The 17971-nt window shown below is 37.1% G+C and overlaps 1 long non-coding RNA gene across 1 annotated transcript in view; it reads right to left on the bottom strand.

The window, feature by feature from the left end:
- Positions 1-362: 362 nt before the first annotated feature.
- Positions 363-17971, bottom strand: part of LOC131895287 (uncharacterized) — a 43477-nt gene continuing 25868 nt past the window's right edge. The window contains exons 3-4 of the long non-coding RNA XR_009375141.1: positions 14393-14629; positions 363-979 (exon numbers count right to left, since the gene is read on the bottom strand). This is a non-coding gene — a long non-coding RNA (uncharacterized LOC131895287). The remainder of the gene's footprint in view (positions 980-14392; positions 14630-17971) is intronic.

The raw sequence follows: 17971 nt of genomic DNA, 5'->3' as shown, positions 1-17971 counted from the left end.
TTCACTGTGGCTTCAACAACAGTGCTTTCCCAACAGCTGTAACTAAGTGGTCTTTTCTCACCTCCGTGCCAGCATTTCTTGTCATTTTTAAAACACGGATCTTAGCCATTCTGACCAGGATATGATGAAATCTTAAAGTAGTTTTAATTTGTATCTCCCAGATGGTTAAGGATATTGAACATTTAAAAAATATTTTTCAGCTTTTTGTATTTCTTGAGAACTCTCTGTTTCTATATAAATATATAAATAAATAAAATACATATTTTACTTATTTATTTATCTATCTATTTATTTATCTATCTATTTATTTATTTATTGTTAAAAAGACTAGACTGTTTCTTTTCTTGGTGTGCAGCTTTTTTTCCCCTTTGTATATTCTAGAGTCTATTCCTCTGCCAGGCATATACCTGGTAAATCTTCTCCCAATTCTTCTCTGTTGGAAGATCTATGTCCTCGAGAGTGCATTTTGAGAGTTTGTAGCTTCTCCCACTTGTAGTTTGCTCTGTGTGGGGTTTGTGGTTGAAGATGTGATCTCTTAATGTCCTGCTTCAGCTTACCTGCTGCCACCGTGCCTATCCCTGGAGTTGTGGATATCCCCTGTGGAATCATAAGCCAACATAGACTCTTCTGGAAAAAGAAGCCCCATTCTGTAGGCCCATTCTTCACTCAAGTGATGCTGTCTTTTTCTGTCCAGATGCCTTTCAGTTTTAGGAGGCTCCATTCATTTGTTGTTAACACTTGTGCTATTGGAGTTCTGTGCATAAAGTGTTTACCTATGCCTATTATTTGAAGAGTTTTCCCTAGTTTCTTCTCTAACACTGTTAAGGTATCAGATCTTTGAAGTCCTGGACCCACTTAGAGTTGAGTTTTGTGAAGGGTGGCATGAGAATCTAGTTTTATCCTCCTTCATATAGTATCCAGTTTTCCTGGCACCATTTGTGGAAGATGCTGTCCTTTCTCCGTTGCACATCACTGGCATCTTTATAAAAAAAAAAAATCAGTACGAGTTTTCTATTGAAAGCATCTACATAATGAATGTAATCCTCATCAAAATTCCAACACAGTTGTTCAAAAAATTTGAACAAAAAACCCATAAAATTCATACGGAAACACAAGAGACCACTGGATAGCTAAACCTGTAAGTAAAAATACCAGTGTTGGTATCACCATCCCTGATTTCAAGTTATACTAAAGAGCTATAGTAATCCAAAGAGCATGGTACTGACAACCATAAAGACACACTGTCAGTGGGATAGAACTGAGGTTTATTATTTGTAAGTGTAATTATGCTCAATAATATTATTATCATTAAATATACTTTTCCATTATGGGTTCTTTGAGTTTATCTTTATTTCCTGGATATCTCTACCTCTTTCCCTTCCACTCTCAGCCCCTTCCGTACACCTGTTCTATTCTCATATTGTTCTTTTACAGTTAGATATAAAGTAAATATATCATTTTATTCAACTGGACTAAAATTTATAGCTGTTCTGTGTATTGATTTTTTACTCTATCTCTTAATGGAACTTTTAAGCCTGTGATATAGATACTTTGTTTTGCTTTTCTTTATTGGAGTTTTATAATTCCTTGATCTTTGTCCTTCTTTGATATATGTCATCTAATTGTAGACTGATGGTTGTATAAAGTTAAATGACTACATGAAATAGAGTTGAGAAGTCTAGATGTCACCCAACCTTCCCAGATCTAACTGTCTTACAGTTATAACATGCTGATCTGTCTCCATTTTGTTTTTTTCTCTGTGTAACATGGTACAGTTTTACTATATTGGTGGTGATAACACACTAAATGTTATCAACCACATCCTGTTTAGAGGTTCCACACTGCAAGACCAAGTGTTCTGCTGAGTTAAGACAATGTCCTAATTATACCAACATCATTTCATTAATGCAAAGTCACTTCCACTCTGCATAATTTCAGTTTTTACTATTTTTTTAGTTCTTGAAAACAGAACTCTCTTTATACCAATATTTAACTGTTCAGGACTGATAATATGCTTATTTACTTTTGGAATCTCCTAAAGCACATTGTAAGCCTCCAAAACATCTCCTCACCCCAATATTTATCCTGCAAACTATTTGACGTGCAAAGCCTTTGCCAAATTCCTACTGTCTTGCAGGCTTTAGGAAGTGTGTTTCTGTAAGATTAGGAAATAATTTGGTTATCATTTGGCTTAGTCCTCCAACCCTTAAGGATGTAATTCTTTCCTACTGGGGACTGAGAATATTTGTTGTTCTTTTGCCAGCCTCAGAACAATCTCCTCAAGTTATAGTGAAGTTCATATTTAGATATCAGCTTCCTGGCAATGTGCTCACAGTGGGTACTTAGACTCGAGGGAGTACACTCAAAGTACAGAGGTTCAAATAAAACTGAAGAAAGTTGATTCACAGGTACATGGCACAGATCCTGTCTGCTGGAGGTTAGTCTACTGCTGTGCATGAGCCCCACCCACAAGATTTAGTGTGAATGTGCTCATGACCTCTCTACTTAGGATTTTCTTATGTGTCTTCTTTGTTCTCCTCATCAAAAATATGGAGCAGATTTGAATATTTGTGGAACATGGCACACTGTCACTAGGCAGACAAAATTGTTCCCGGAATGTGTCAAATCAACCTTCTTGCTTCCCAGAATTCTGGAGATCTGGACCCTGGCAATTTCATAGTTTGAGGAGAAATCAGTGGAGGAAAAGGAGTCTATAACTGGAAAATGTGAACATTACCAGTGTAAGAAAAAAAGCTGTCATCCTGTTTAAGAATTCTAACAGCTATAGGACAGCAAGGTGGTTCAGCAGTAAAGGCACTTGTCTCTTGGCCCAAAGCCCTGAATTTGATCCCCAAGTCCCGGATGGTAGAAGAATAAACACCTGCAAAGTATCCTCTGATATCTACAAGCACGCCATAGCACATGTGAGAAAGCATGCATACTTGACACGCACTCTCACTCACACATAGATAAATGTAATAAAAACATACCTTTAAAAATAGAATCCTGAGCCAGTTGTGGTGGTACACACCTTTAATCCCAGCACTCAATAGGAAGAGGCAGGCAGATTTCTGTGAGTTCGAGGCCAGCCTGGTCTACTGAGTGAGTTCCAGGACAGTCAGGATTCTGTTACAAAGAGAAAACTTGTCTCAAAAAACTGAGAGAGAGAGAGAGAGAGAGAGAGAGAGAGAGAGAGAGAGAGAGAGAGAGAGAGAAGAGAATTCTAGTGGCTATAAATATTTACACTCTTATGGTACATTATGCACACCCATCTTCCTGTAAATGCCTGCTATTACAGTATGTGACCCCAGACAAGCTCTTATGAAACATTAGTTGTTTTTGCCATCAAACTCTATTCTCTTTTTGAATCTGTTTTCCCTCTGTAGAATCTATGCTGTGGAAAAAAAAATAGTAAGACACATATAATCAAAATCCATTTGATTGTAAGGAGGTTTCATCCTCTTACAGTTTTGACCTAAAATGTTGAGGGGCTCCTACTTTGTGCCTATTTTCTTTGTGAGTACTGAGACGTAAGCTATACTGGCTCTAGAATTCCTTTGGTCATTTTCTCTTCCTTCTGTTAGGCTTTAAGAAGCATGCATGGTGGAGTCCAGTTCCTCTCATTATATCAACAGGTTTTTGGTTTTTTGTTTGTTTATTTGTTTGCTCTGGGGTATGTTCTACTTTATGTCTTCCTGCCCCATCCTGATGTTATTTAGCAATTCCTTGAGAAAATTTCTCCATACTTAGAGGAAAACTTGTTTAGAGTAAATTCAAAGGTTTGCCCACAGTGACATACCCAAAGCAGTTGCATCCCAAAGTGGATATAAGACTTGTCAGTCTTATGGGTTGACAGTTTAAGCCACTAGATGATATGTTAACTGTCTTGTTGGGAAATTAAACTTTATTACAGACATTTTTCACCTAACATGAGGTATATCTTTGATTAGCTAAGGCATTGCATAAATCCTTCATAAAGGTAAAAATGCCCTTTTTTATAATATGCCCTTTCATAATAATCAATTTAAGAAGAGAAAAAGAGACAATAGGTAAGATGTAGATACCATCTTGTCTGGCATAGAGTCAGTGCTCATTAAGAATTCATGATCATTATTTATGTGGTTGTTAGAGGCCGAGTAAGCTACTATTCACTTCATAGCTAAGGAAGATTTTAAAGAAATCACTGCTAATTTCTAAACTTCTTAGTAGGCTTTGATAAATTCTTTGACTTTATTATACAAACCCACTATCTTTTCACTTACAATATATTTGAAATTTTCATAATACTAAGTAATTGAGAATTTACATGTTAGAGAATATTATGGTGTTCTCTTCATCTATTTAAATACTTTTAATAGTATGCTTCAGTAAATCCCCAAGTCTGGGATTGCAGTTTTTGAAAGAAGTGTGTATTTACAAATATGTTTATGATTTCTGCAGTAGTTTATATTTAAAGAAATTTAAGATCAAACAAAAATGTGCTTTCAATTTTTTTTGCCTTAATATTTCTTAAACAGTCAGTATATAGAAAGGAAATACGTTATGAACAACAAACAGTTCTAACTCAGTAAAAATGACATCTGTAATGTTAAGGCTACATTTTGATGAGAGGAGCTTCTGAGTCTTTATGCACATATATAGATTCATACATACATATATACAGGACACAAATGTGTTAGCTTGCAACTATCAGAAACAATAAAGATGGACAGGCAGTTACACAGATGGCTGCATGAGGAGAGAGGAGGGGCAAAGCACAGTAGTCACAAGACAAAACTCTACAGCTCAATATACTTGTATACAAAGCACACACTGGGCTTCTCTAATCTTGACAAGAATGATATTAGGGATCCATTTAAGAAATGCAAAAGGTTGTCTTCTTTTTTAAACAAAAGATGCTCTCATAGTTACTTTTTCTGTTGCTGTGACAATATACTCTGACAAAAATCTACTTAAAGGAGATATAATTTATTTTGGCTCACGGTTTGAGGGTGTACTCTACCATGGCAGGGGCATCCTGGTGGCAAGAGCTTTGAGACATTTTGTCACCTTGCATCAATAGTCAGAAAACAGAGAGCCATGAATGTCTGTGTTCATCTCACTCTCATTTTTATACAGTCCAGGATCCAAGTCAGATGATGGTGCTACCCACCGTGGACAGTGTAGAAATTCCCACTGCATGTAATCCCCAACAGTCATGCCCAGATGATTGTAAATGTCTTTGAATTGACAGCTGAAATCAGCCACTACAGATGGGCAATAATGTCTCCCGTGTTCATCCACAGCTCTCCAATATTCTTTCTCCCTCTGCAACTCAGGGTTAAATTGTTTCTTCAAGAACAATCCTCCATTCTTGGACTTCACAGAACTCCATGCTTACAGTCTTGATTCTTAGATACTGATGGTTTTCTTTTCACAATCTTCAAGGATGAGACCTTTTCACTCTATTGATCACAGGATAGTAGCTGAATCCATTCCTCCCAATGGTTCAAAGATAGTTTTTTTTCCTTCATTCTGGCTGATTGCCAAATAAGTCACAGTTCTTCCTATACCCCATGTAAATTATAAGCACCACCAGGAAATGTAAAATGTATAATATTTACCACTATCTCCTTATCCTCTTCTGACCAACAATAGAAAAATAATTATACCAGAAGATTCATCATGTTGAATAAAAGTCAGACAAATCAAAGAAGCATAAGATGTGGGATGTGACATGTCCCTTAGGGGAAGTAGAGCCCCAGTTTTCTTTGGTAACAAAATGATGAACTTGCCAGTAACATGCACCCTTATGTACTGTTTTCTTGCCTGAGCTGTTAAAAAAGTAAATACAAAAACTTGACTACATCTAGAAGTAGATTTTTCCCAGAGTGTGGGAGGTTGCCTGTGATAATGAATCTCTCTCCAATATTCATGTTTATATTATTTTGTCCCACTGTAAGGAGATTCTCAAACATCTGTTGGCCAATCTTACAAACTGTGATATGAAGGTGTTTTAAAGGAAATTTTCTTAGTCCAAGAATTGTAGACATTCTAGGAAGCTGAGGTGATATTTGAAGCTACAACATAAGCAATAGCATGTTTAGTTAGTAGTTCAAACAACCGAATGTTTTAATAATTGTCTTTATAGGCTAATAGGGTTTGATGATATTATGTGACAACCAGTCACAATTGATTTACATGAAAAGTACATTAACTTAAGCATTTATCCCTTATGTCACTAACTGTAGTTCATATGTTCTCGAACTATATACATGGCTACTGTGGAGAATAATAAAACAACATCACAAAGTTTTAGTGAACAACAATACATAAATAGGTAGTCACAGTGCTGGTAACACTTGGGGTCCCTCTACATCAGTGATTCTTAACCTGTGAGTTGCAACCCCTTTGGGGGTCTAATGACCCTTTCACAGTGGTTGCCTAAGACCATTAGAAAACACAGATATTTACGGTTTTCAACAGTAGCAAAATTACGGTAATGAATTAACAACAAAACAACATGAAGAATGTACTAAAGGACAGCAGTACCAGGGAGGTTGAGAACCACTGTTCTAGATGCGTACAATGTTATCCATTGTGTACACATGCCATGAGTTCCTAACCCGCTCTATCTCCAAGTCTTGTGTTAACACTCCTGGCAATACAAAGGAGAAGGAGAGTAGCTAATCACAGATCATGCTGTATCCACTGTTTGTTAGAAAAGCAATAGCTTGCCAAAGATACACAAACCCTTCTCATAACGTGAAAACTCAATGGAATACATGCCCTCCCCAGAGTGGGAGAAGGTAAAGGACAGCTAATAATTTAATTGTCCCATTACTATTACTCTTACTACCAAAAAGAATGTTGTGGCCTACATCAAAGGAAATATTTAGTAGGCAACATATACTAATTAAAATATGAGTTCTAAATATATGATAAATGAATTTTGAGCAATTTACAACTTTAATGTGTACCTTAAAAGAGGATGGATTCTATTTTTGCCACAAAACATGAAAATATTAAATTGTGGATAAACTATAACAACAGCGAAAACTGACTTAGCCAGGCCACATTATTATATACTTCCACATAATTTGGGACACAAAGTCTTCTTATGTAAGGAGATTTTTGGTTTAATAGTTTTGAATTAAAAATATATATACATATCAGGTGCTACCTCGAAGAGTGAAATTTTTCTTGTCATAGAAGACCTGGACAATTGATACTGCTTCAAGTTATCCAAATATAATGGCGTTTATACCACAACCATAGTATAACATCTATTGCTTTTGAAGCATCTTATAGAGATAAAGCATTTTTGAAGCTGCCACATTACCCTGAAAAGTCACTGTTGACATGGGATGTTAATGCCTCATCTATCTTAAGAGTTCTTCCAATGCTTTTTAGGATCTTATCAAAATTAGAATGTGGGTTTTGGATTTTCAGATGCTGTCATGATGAAGAAATATCAGTCTAATTTTTATGCTCTAAAATTATTGCTTCAAAATATAAACTTTCATCCACAGGTGAGTTTATTTTGAAAATGGTGTGGTAAATCATGTATTCATCTGTAGTTCTTGGGAGTGTATGTGATAATATCTTTTTCTCTTCCTATAAAAATATGTATTTTATAAATTGCCAGATTTTCCTTGTTCAAACAAATTTAACATTTGGTACCACAAAAATTATCTTAAAGTTTAGCCATGTGGTTTTTCTTTTCTTTCATTAATGATTCACTACTTAAAAAACAAGGTCTCCTTAAGGACTAAGGACTACTTAAAAAACTAAGTTTCCTTGGACTTGATCTGAGTATACTTTCTTCATCTTCATATGTACCGTTTCTGTCTTGCCCCCAGCCTTCTACCAGGGGACAATTTGACAAATCGAACTTTCTAAAATAAAGGGAAGTAACCCTTAAGATAGCTGATAATGTTGTTCCATTTATGCATATATTTTATATATTACATGTGTGGCCCATCAGGAGGTCTTTAGCAGAAGAAAACTATTATTTTGTAGACCAACTGCTGAATAAGAACTTATGAATTTTCTAGCATTTCCTTAAACCCTCATGCCGATAATTTTAATAAAATGAAAATTGGGTTTTGATACACTTTTGTTCCTCTGTTCATGGGTTCTGAAAGTTGTGTATTATCCACAATTGTAGAAAGATTTCTTCACTTTGTCCACTTTCATTTTTCATTTTATTATTTCCAAGATGTAATACGTAATATTCCCTGATATGTGAATTGTATTTCATAGCTTTGATAGATTCCTTGAATACCCATCTATGGAAAGAACAAATATAGATAAATAGTTTTTTTCAATGAAAAAACAACACAAGAAAAGCAGTAATGCTCTCCTCTTCCCCCTGTAATTCCTTGCAATGCTAAACAGGTGCCAGAACACATAAACACAGTTAGGTATAAATTGTCACATTGTCACTGTGAAGAAAATTGAATGACTTATGCCTCTATCTCTTAGACACCAGGAAAATAAAGCAACAGACTTTATGTTTGCTTTGTTGGAATGACAGGAGAATCATTCAAAAAGTCACTGGACTGATTTTAAAGGTTTTAAGCCAAACTATATGTTATACGTGCAACAGTATATGAAAGTTAAGAGTATGCCAGATTGTGAAAAAAATAAATGCACCTGAGCCAGCTTTTTGGAGCCTAGTGCCTACGGTGGGACACTTTACTCAGCCTTGGTACAGGGAGGAGGGGCTTGGATCTGCCTCAACTGAGTGTACCAGGCTCTGCTGACTCCCCATGGGAGACCTTGCCTTGGAGGGGGTAGGAATGGGAGATGTGTTGGGGGGAGGGCTGGGAGGTGGGAGGAGGGAAGACAGGGGAATCCGTGGTTGGTGTGTAAAATGAATGGAAAATCTCTTAATAAAAGAAAAAATAAATGCACCGTTTTGTATTGTTTGTAAACGCTGTTTGTATTGAAATGTGATGATGACAGCCATTGCAGAAGCCCCACCCATGTCTCTGCTTGTGTCCCTTTCTATAGATAATCACCATTCTAACTTGTAGAATCATAATCTATTTTCTAGTTTTGTGAATATTTTGTCTGTTATTTAAGCAGGTTACCTATCACATGGTTGTTGTTTTTAAAAAGCCTGAATGGACGTTTCCTCTGTTATCCATTCACTCATTCCAAGTCCACAAGTCACGCTGTTGCTCAGGCTGGCTCGGAACACAGCTCATTTGATTCTCCTGCCTCAGCCTGCTGAGGATTGAGTAGCTGGTACTACAGATTGTGGACACGTGCCACTGTGTCAGGTGAACTTTTTCTTTCAGCTGATATGCTACAAGTATAGTCTTCATAGAACTTAGCTTTGCATTCTTAACATAGTTTCCTTCTATAATTAAATCTTATGAAATTTTTATGGAAAACATGTCAACATTACAGCCATCTTTCAGCAATTACTGAAGTTTTGTGCACAATTTGTCAGTGTTTTCTTGTGGCTATATTTTTTTCTTTTATTGCAAGAAGATGCTAATTGGTGCTCTGAAGTCCCTATAATGGTGACCCATGAACTATTCTAACTCTCCTATTCATATTGTCAAACATCTCTTTTCAGATAATTACTTAATTTCTTAATAAGAACTCATTATTTATAACAAACAAATACATTAACTATTTCTAACCCCACTGGCTTATAAGGAACTTGCTATACATACTGAGTCAAGTAATGTGAAGGAAGGAATTTGGAAAAGTGTGAATCATACTGCAAAAGAAACAGGAAGCAGGAGAAGGAGACATTAGGCGTAGATTCCAGAGGTCATAACACTGTAGCTTTGGATGCTGGGATTGCCTGTGTGGAAGCAAAAGCTGAAAGAGGAAGGTGGAAAAGCTAATGCTTAGAGTATTTTAATGCTATTTTCTGTAGAGTTAAAATGAATCCCCATTTTCAGCAAAGTATACTGCAACGTTAGCTTCCTAGAGTTCTGTCTACTGTGGAAAAGGTGAGCAAAGTTCCAAGGGTTACTCATGGACATGTCAGGGAGCTCCTGATAAAGAGGATCCTACACAGCTATGGTGATAACAGTTGCAACTTATATCTACACAGTATAATTTAGACTATATTTTGTAAGTACATTTTCAGATAAGAAAATGTCCATTATGATTCATTGCAATATTTTACATCAAAAAAAAAACCATACTAGTTATTTGACTGTTTCTTCTTTATAGTGGGCCCCTATTTTATGTGTTTTTTAATTAATAAGTAGTTACAGTTTTGTTGCAATAAATTTATTAGTAAAAGTAAAACATATTGTGATTCTGGTGGTTAGGAAGATGGTTAAGTCTAAGAAGTTTTGATGTTCAGGAATGTTGCTCAGTTTAAAAACTGAAAATCCATTTAAAAACCCATCCTGGTGGCACATACTGACACTCACTGGTCAGCCAGTCTAGCTAAACTGAAGAGCTTCAGGCTTTGTAACAGACCTTAGGTCAAAAAGTAAAAGAGGAAACTGATGGGAGAAAGGCCCCTGATGTCAACCTCTGGCCTCTGTGTACATATGCACCCATACAAATACCTGTATACACCCACACTATCATACACACACACACACACACACACACACACACACACACATACACACACACATTCTTTTTCTACATACATACACATTCCACACTCACACACAAGTATGATATTCCCATTATGCTATAGAACCTTATATTGTGAATATATAAAAATTTTTCTCAAATGTATTTAAATTGGCCTAGTCTATTTTTTCTTTTTACCACATCATAAAAATACAATTCTTAACATTGGTAATGCTACCTTGAATTTCCTGCATATGTTTTGTTTATTTGATATCATTTAGTTATGACTCCTTGGATTTTTTTCTCTTAATTTAATTTGCAGAGGGAGAAGAAAATATAGACTTTATTTCCTATAAAATTAACATTAGCAACAATTAGTAATGATAATGGCAATCACCAAGGGCATAAAGATTCATTTCTGTTACAAGAAAAAGTGAAAGATGTACTGTATAAGAGGTATTAGCAGTTTGATATTCCAATTTGATAAATGTTTCTTATACTAATGCTAGATTTTTTTCTCCTACTTGCTGCTGTAACATTTTCCATCTTAAAAAAGTGTCGATCAATAAATTTGTCTGGAATTTTCTCTGGACTATTATCCCTGATGGACAAAGATTCATGCCTGACTTCTTTTATTTTGTTTTATTAATATTTTTTCATTTATTTTACATACTGACCACAGTTTCCCCTCCCTCTTCTCATCATGTTCCCTCTGTCCCCACTTCCATCTACCCTACTCTCTATCCACTCCTCCTCTGTCTCCATTCAGGAAGGGGCAGGCCTCCCATGGGCTTGAGCAAAGTATGTCACATCAAGTTGAAATAAGATCAACCTCCTCCCTGTGCACCAAGTCTGGGCTAGGTAATTCAGCATGGGGAACAGGTTTCTGTGGTGATATTTTATTTGTGTGTAATGTGGTGATATTTGATTTGTGCTTTAATAAAACTTGCCTGGAGATCAGGGGGAAAAGGCCAGCCATTTTGAGTAAACAAAAAGTCAGGCAGCACACGTCCTTAATCTGATCACTTATCAGGCAGGATCTCTGTGAGTTCAAGGCCACACACACTAGGGAACAGAGTCAAGAGTGGTGACACAGGCCTTTAATCCCAGTACCAACCATAGAGACCTGGAGGTCTGTACAGACAGACAAGGAAGTGAGGTAGCTGGGCTAAGATAGCCAATGACAGGGCAGAAAAGTAAGGCCATAAAGGTGTGGGTAAGATGGGAAGTAACTCACATTTGGAAGCTGCAGAGTTGGTGAGGTAAGGTTGGCTCGTGGCTTTCCCTATTCCTCTGATCTCTCGAAGGCTCCTATATTTGGCTCTGTGTTTTTTATTAGTAAGACCTTTTAAGATTTGTGTTACAGATTTCCAAAAGACAGCTAAGAGCCAGGGACAGGTCCCCCTCTCACTGCTAGGAGCCTTACAAACAGATCAGGCTGCACCACTGTCAAAGACATTCAGAGGGCCTAGGTCTAAGTCGGTCCCATGCCTGACTTCTTATGTGACAATGACCTTAACATAAAAATCTCTACAAACAGAAATGTAGCTCTTTCACATCTTTGCGTGAATGGAGAATTCACATGACGTTTATATTTATGAGGGCCCTTCCTGCTGATAAAATCATCACAGGTGAGAACTGGTGTGATGGGGAGGGCAGGTGAAGAGGTGACAGGTGATTTCTGCAGAGGACTTGGCTGTCAAAACTGCAGGCCTGGAGGAGCCCTGTGTTCAGCTCCCTCCACAAAGATTTTTCCAAGGCATAAACTCTAAATGTTGTTCATTTAGAGATTTTATAATTAGACAGATAACTCCTTATATGTGGGAAGTTCTACAAGGAAAATACCATTGGTCATCAGGTAGTTGTTAGATGTGTAGCTGAGGACTAGGTCCTTAGTAAGGGAATGTATTTGTTGTGTGTTTTTAACCTATAATTTTTAGTGTGTGTGTGTGTGTGTGTGTGTGTGTGTGTGTGTGTGTGTGTGTGTGTATGTGTGCTTCCATATGTTCTCAAAGCTGGAATTACCAATGACTGTGAGGCACAATGTTGACATTGGTTCTGTGAAGCTAATCTGGTTCTCTAGAAGAACAGGAAGTACTGTTAACCACTGACCCATCTCTCCAGTCCCAAGGCATTCATGTTTGCCACCTTCCAGATTTAAAAGAGGAAACTGAAGAAAAACTTACTCTGCCACCACTGATAAGAAAGGATTGTTTACACTGACTGACAGACAGCACTTGAAATCAGGCAAACTATTCAACAACAAATATTTATTGAGCACTTTCTTTGTTTCATATTTATCTAGTACTTCAGCAACAGATCTTCATGCTTGCTGGTTCCCACATGTCTACGAAAAACCACTAAGTACAATTGCAGAAGGCACTGGCATCTTCTAGTGGAAAAGTTATGCTCTGTGAGTTTCAACAATTAGGAAAAGTGGCTTGACGAACTCTGGCCTCCTTTCTATGCTTTGAAATGAATCCTATGGTAAGGTGACAGTCATTTACAGTCACTGGCGATTGTTTCTCCTTACTCACTTTAAAACGTGTCCACCCATCAGTCTCGCTACCATCACTAATTCTGTGCACTTACCAAATCAGGAAAATATGTCAGCTAAGAGCAATATGCCCAGTGTGCTTGGCACTTCCTGCCATCTGCTACCGAGTTCTTTTTGGTCTCTCCTACCTGGTTATAAAAATCAAGCAGAGATAGTAGCGACAATCTCAGTGGATTTTTTAAAATTGCATTGACTTGTTAATAATTTGGTCTTTTGCAACCAAATCTTATTAAAAATATCCCTCTGTTATTAAGTGACAGTATTTGTGTTTGTGGAGAGAGAGGTGGGTCAGATCTAAATGTGGTCAATGTTAATCCTCAATTTGTCATTTATCAGAACAGACATGCACAAATTAATTCCCTGTGTGATTTAGTTTCCCTTCTATGTGGATAATGGTTTCTAGTTGCTGTGTAGTTGGAGAAAGGTCATACACAACATCCTTACCACACAGCAGCTATGTCTTAAATGAGCTGGAAATCAAAAGAAAGTCTAACCTTTAACTAGCTTGGAATATAATTGGTAATATGTGAAACAGTGTGTGTGTGTGTGTGTGTGTGTGTGTGTGTGTGTGTGTGTGTGTGTCGGGACAGGGGGTCAGTACACAGAACAACATAAAATTTCACCAGATGATTGATGGTGATAATAAGTGTTAGAGAACTTTAAGAAGCCTGTGTGTAGGATTCAGTGACATTCATAAGCTAGTGACCTTTTCTCAGCCAAAGCACCATGACGTAATTGTCTTTGTCAGGTCCTCATTTTTTTTTAAAGTGTTTCTTTTCGTTTTTGAGATTATAATGTAATTACATCATTTACTTCTCCTAATTCCCTCCCAGCCCTTTGATCCAATCTTCCTTGCTCTCTTTCAAATTCATGACCTTTCTTTTTTTAATTCATACACACACACACACACACACACACACACACACACACACACACACACATCCCTGAATACAAAAATACAATTTGGCACATCTTCTTGATGGCAGTTCAGACAGTATACTAGGAGCGGCTATTAGTGTTTAAAAAGCCCATTGCAAAAATTGCATGACATGTTCAGGCTAGAACTGCACAGACAGAAAATGCTGTTTCCATCGGAGCTAAATGCACTTAAGGTCTGATGACAGTGAGTAGGGAGCACAACCAGGTAATCTGTGCCCCAAATACTAAACAGAGATAAGTATACTTTTCTGCACAAATGGATTGATAACATCATTGATTTGAAATAAATTACATTGTACGGAGCTACTTATTAATCTAAAGAAAACCAATTGTGGCTAAGAATAAGCAGTTTACCAATGATTTCCCGAGCAACTTCACACCCTGGTGCCAGTGTTGAATTTAATAAAAGAAGGCCAAGGAAGCTCTGACAATTGAAACATGTAGCTTAGCTGCAGGCCAGAGAGGGGTCATACTGGGCTTTCTCCAAGCTGTTTCACAAGAACATCTAATAGACACAGGAAACTCCGCAGGATTTGTTGCTTCCATGTTCCTGGTCATGTCTTCATCCTTGCCCTCCTACTGTCCCAGAGGCTGAAGAAACAAATATAAGTGTCCATTAAACACTATGTCTATCCTTTAATACATGTTTAGTCATTTAGAGATGTCAGGCCATACTCATATCTAGTTTCAATGATTTGTGCTCAACTATCCTAAAATTTTGAATATGTATTTTAAAGACATAATCACATTTCTGAGCTATCTGGGTGCTTGACTTTAAAGAAGAAAGCAGAAAATTCACCCACTGCCAAATCACTTTGAAGTATTAGGTGAGTAGAAATGCAAAATGTTTGGCTAGAATAATTAAATCTTTGGTAGAAAAGGAACTCTAAATCTTGAGAATCTGGATTTTGCTTAAGAAACCAAAATGAAGTGTTTGGAACTAAGCCTTGAAGATTATGAGTGACAGAGATGTAATAAATTTCTTGTTCTTCAACCCGACCTGCAATTCATCAACTTAGATCTAATAAGTTTATATAAGTCTATCAAGAAATATAATGGCATTTCCAGAACTCTAAATTAACGCACCAGGAAATAGGGAGTATTTTATGAGTATGTAAATTGGTTTGTACACAATGTGCTCAGGGACAGATGACCAAGTCGGCAAACTTGAATTACTCATCATCTCTTTTAGGGCTGAGTCATATGAGAAACAAGCTATGTACCAGGGGTCCTCAAAGGAAGTGAGTGTTTTTTTTTTTTTTTTAATATATGCCTGGAATAGATGAATCACCCCTTCTGCTAAAGGAAATCAGTAGTTGTAAGCTATAAACACATTGAACAGATGCTAAAGAGGCTTAGAAACCTAGAGTTCAAAGGTGGTGTGACTCAGAAAAGTGGAATGAAAAACAGCTAATGAAATGGAGAGCATCCTTTTTGAATAGGTTGACATGCTTGTAGCAATGACTCAAAATAAGTGGAGAGATTGATAATAATTAGAAAAGGGGAAGAGGGAGCAATGGTGGAAAGAAGGGACTGAGAGAGAGAAAGAGGGGGAAGGGAGGGAAAGAGGAAAGGGGGGTCACCAGAACAAAATGGGAAGTGAAGGCTGAGGGTCAGTTGGAAAACAAATCCCTAGCATGTGTTGGTTCCTGCTTTCCAATCAGAAGAGCAAAAGTAAAACAAAACAACAACAACAACAACAACAAAAGCAAACGAACAATAAAAGGAAAACCAACTGAGAGCTCAGAGTACCATGAAACCAAGGCAGTTCTCTGTGGAAAATTCATCCAAGCATGTGTGAAGCAAGCTAGAGTGAATGGGAACTAGCAGAAATAACAGAGGGGTAACTTGCACTTATTAAGAAGGGGGGCAATAATAATTTACAAAGGCAAATTTTCAGTAGTTTGAAATGAATTTCATTATAAAGTGAATTAAATAAATGAGAAAATATTAAGGAAGCTGATCGTGGCAGTAATGGATTTTTAAATTTTATGAAACGCAGGGATAATTAGGTCAGAAATTCAAGTGGAAATTGAATGATCATCCTTGGAAATGCAAAATAGTCACAGAGATGAAACCCAGGATATTATTAAAGTCTTCAGATAAATACAATCGTGGCACAAAATAATAACCTTTCGTTTATCATCTCAAATCTTTATAAAATAGAATGAAAATGCTTTTGTGGGAATAAAAAACAAGTATGATAATTTTTACGGTTGCTGAATAAGAACACTTGGAAGTGAGCTAGGTTTGAAAAGCAACTTTTCTTTCTTTTTTAGGCTTGAAAATTGTGAAACTAATTTCCATGGTTATAATTCAAGAATGCAAATGTTTGTAAAGTTTGGTTGGGACTCAGTTCCTAATGGGATGTCTTCATCAGAGCCCTCCCCTGAAGGCTCGGGTACCTATGTGATTAAAAAAAGTGGAAGAGTGTAGGAGCCAAAAGTGACAAATGAATCCAAGGAAAGGTCTTCCAGACACAAACAGAACTGATACACACATGAACTCAAAAAGACTGTGACAGTATGCACAAGACCAGCACAGGTTCAAGCCAGGCAGGATACCAGCACCAAAATGGGGAAATTTACATGAGATCCCTTCTCTAGTCAAGAAGCTATCTATAACTGATACACACTGACAAAGGAAAAAAAATATGTTTTCTTTGTTTTCCCAGTGGAATCTTGCTGGATATTTTAAACACACCTTTGGGCAAGTTCCTGCCAAGAATAGCTGGCCAACACAAAACTAACTTGAAAGTATTTTTGTAGAGTTTCTGTCTCATTTTGCTTCTTTTTTTTCTTCTTCATTGATCTTTTGTGTGTTTACTTTGATTTTCATTTTTGTGTTTTTGTGGGCTGTGTGTGTGTGTGTGTGTGTGTGTGTGTGTGTGTGTGTGTGTTGTGGTTTTTGGTTATTCTTATTTAGTTTTGTTTTGTCTGTCTGGTTTTGTTCAATGACAGTATGCTTTGGGGTGGAATAGTGTTCCCAACTCCCTTCTCCACGCTGGTGTTTACTCTGGCTTGGACTTGGCGTGGGTTTTGTGAGTGCTGTTGCAATCTCTGAGTTTATATATGAAGCTGCTCTGCTGTGACCAGGTGACAAGGTTTCCTTATAGACACTCACAGCTTCCCACTCTTAAACTTTCTGTCCTCATCTTCCGCAGTAATCCCTGAGCCTTTGGAACAGAGATGTGGTATATATGTTCACTTTAGGGTTAAATATTCTGCAGTCTCTTATTCTGCACCTTGACCAGGGTCGCTCTGTTAATCACTATCTGTTGCAAAGAGAAACTTCTCAGATTCAGGTGGAGAGATACATTGATCTAATGTATAACAGTAAGTCCTTAGGGGTCTGTATAGTTTTAGCAGTATAATAGTAGTGGGTTCTCCACTAGAGCCTGTGATCTCACTAGCCATAAGATCTCAGCCTGACAATGGTACCAGATATGGAGCAAAAGACTACACTCAAGCATAAATTGGTTAGTTATGCCAATGATGTTTGTGTCACTTTTGAACCATTAGGCATAGATTTCTAGACCAATGATTCTTGTAGCTCTCATGGTTAAAAGGTACACATTACAATTATTTTTCTTCTTTAGTAGCTTGTATTTAGACATTGCAGAATTATGAAAGCTAGACCATAGGGAAGTTAACATGCAGGTCTGTACCAGCTTGATTTAACTGTGTTCTATGACTCAAGGGTACAGTGTCTTCAGTAATTAGGGTCTTACCATCGAGTTCTAGAGAGTCACCATGAGCAATGGCAAAGACCTGTAATGTTTGAGTCAGATCTTTGGGACCTCAGTGGCTAACAACTCCAAAAGAAATAACTGATATACAGTATTGGGATTTTTGTTTAACCTGTTGTGATTCAGGCTTTAAACAATGCAGGGTAGTTAGCTCTTATGGAAGAAAATGTCTATCCTAAAGTGAG

This window comes from Peromyscus eremicus, chromosome 18, assembly GCF_949786415.1.
Source record: "Peromyscus eremicus chromosome 18, PerEre_H2_v1, whole genome shotgun sequence".
Taxonomy (NCBI): Eukaryota; Metazoa; Chordata; class Mammalia; order Rodentia; family Cricetidae; genus Peromyscus; species Peromyscus eremicus.
This window is presented reverse-complemented; position numbering and strand designations above follow the sequence as displayed.